We start from the raw sequence: 2,378 nt of genomic DNA on the forward strand, positions 1-2,378 counted from the left end.
CAGGCCGGAGTAGAGGCTGCTACAAACAAGAGAACATCGCCACGTCCCGAGGGGGCCGTCCGGGGGTTTACCGACCGCCGCGCCCGCCTGTGTACTCGCGTCGGACCACTTCTGCGGCCTCAGAAAAGTTCCCGGAATGAGGAAGAGGGGCGCCACAAAGCCCCTATCCTCTCTCGCCGCTCCAAGGCTTTGCTCGATAATTCACAGTGACGCGCTGACTGAGTGGGCCGGTCGTAAACTGACAATGGGAACCTGCTTCTGTCTGCTCGCCCTGCTTCCAGCTTCTCCGGACAGCGGTGCAACATTCTAGCGAATTAAGAATACTTCAGCTAAATGTAAAACCGAAATATGTTCTAGCAAAAGAATTATGCCGCCCGCCCTCAGGAGCTCAGTTCGTCAGCGCACCTGACGATGGCGACATGTCTGATCGCCGAAATATTGTGCCCGTTTGACACTATGAACCGGCAGTATACCCGTGGACTGTTCGAGCAACAATGTTCTTATTTTGACCAATGAAGATATCGGTGAAGTTTTACCATTGTCGGTGGGTTTTGTTAACAGCATACATTGATACTCATTTAGATGTTTCTGGTATGCAGTGCAGCTGACATTCTGGTACGGTTTGTCATTTGGAATTTTTGTGGAACAGGTGGATATTTCATAAACAGTGTCAAAGTGTGTGTTTGGGAGTAGAGTTTGATAGAGGTATGGCCAAGAGGACATCTCAAATTTGAGAGTGAGAATCTGTACGAAAATACTGGGTGATCAAAAAGTCAGTATAAATTTGAAAACTGAATAAACCACGGAATAATGTAGATAGAGAGGTACAAATTGACACACATGCTTGGAATGACATGGAGTTTTATTAGAACCAAAAAAATACAAAATTTCAAAAAATGTCCGACAGATGGCGCTTCATCTGATCAGAATAGCAATAACTAGCATAACAAAGTAAGACAAAGCACAGATGATGTTCTTTACAGGAAATGCTCAATATGTCCACCATCATTCCTCTAAACAATAGCTGTAGTCGAGGAATTATGTTGTGAACAGCACTGTAAAGCATGTCCGGAGTTATGGTGAGGCATTGCCGTCGGATGTTGTCTTTCAGCATCCCTAGAGATGTCGGACGATCACGATACACTTGCGACTTCAATTTACCCCAGAGCCAATAATTGCACGGACTTAGGTCTGGGGGACCTGGGAGGCCAAGCATGACGAAAGTGGCGGCTGTACACATGATCATCACCAAACGACGCGCGCAAGAGATCTTTCACGCGTCTGTCGGACATTTTGTGAACTTTGTTTTTTTTTTGTTCTAATAAAACCCCATGTCATTCCAAGCATGTGTGTCAATTTTTACCTCTCTATCTACATTATTCCGTGGTTTATTAAGTTTTCAAATTTATACTGACTTTTTGATCACCCGGTATCAGCTGTGCTGCAGATGACTGACAGCTAAGTGAGCATCAGGAAGTGCTATTGACAGAATAAAATGAACTATCTGACCGTGGTGAAACTCCACCGAAATGTGTATCTGTTCCTTGTCTTTATAAACGGTTTAGGAGACAATTTGAGTAGCCGTCTTAGGTTGTTCGCAGACGATGCTGTCGTTTATCATCTAGTAAAGTCATTAGAAGATCAAAGCCAATTGCAAAACGAGTTCGATAAGATATCCGCATGGTGCGAAAATTGGCAACTGACCATAAATAACGAGAACTGTGCAGTAAACACATGAGTGCAAAAAGGAATCCGTTGAACTTCGATTGCACGATAAATACAACTAAATACCTAGGAATTATAACTACGAAAAACGTAAATTGGAAAAAAACATAGGCGAGGAAGACGAACCAAAGACTGCGTTTTATTGACAGAACACTTAGAAGATGCGACAGACCTACTAAAGAGACTGCCTACACCACGCTTGTCCGACCTCTTTTAGAGTAGTGCTGCGCGGTTTGGGATCCTTACCAGATAGGATTAACTGAGTACATCCAGAAAGTTCAAAAACGGGCAGCACGTTTTGTTTTATCGAAGAATTGGGTAAAGGCCAACGGCCTTGCGGCAGTGGTAACGCCGGTTCTCGTCAGATCACCGAAGTTAAGCGCTGTCGGCCTGGGCTAGTACTTGGATGGGTGACTATCCGGTCGGCCGAGCGCTGTTGGCAAGCAGGGTGCACTAAGCCCTTGTGAGGCAAACTGAGGAGCTACTTGATTGAGAAGTAGCGGCTCCGGTCTCGGAAACTGACTTACGGCCGGGAGAGCGGTGTGCTGACAACATACCCCTCCATATCCGCATCCAGTGACGCCTCTGGTCTGAGGATGACACGGCGGTCTGTCGGTATCGTTGGGCCTCCCAAGGCCTGTTTGGACGGAGTT

At 46.0% G+C, this 2,378-nt stretch overlaps 1 pseudogene; it reads left to right on the top strand.

Annotated features, from left to right (window-relative positions):
- Positions 1-2,049: 2,049 nt before the first annotated feature.
- LOC124727709 lies at positions 2,050-2,167 on the top strand (annotated as a pseudogene).
- Positions 2,168-2,378: the final 211 nt, after the last annotated feature.

The sequence above is a fragment of the Schistocerca piceifrons genome, chromosome 1, assembly GCF_021461385.2.
Source record: "Schistocerca piceifrons isolate TAMUIC-IGC-003096 chromosome 1, iqSchPice1.1, whole genome shotgun sequence".
In the NCBI taxonomy this organism is placed as follows: domain Eukaryota; kingdom Metazoa; phylum Arthropoda; class Insecta; order Orthoptera; family Acrididae; genus Schistocerca; species Schistocerca piceifrons.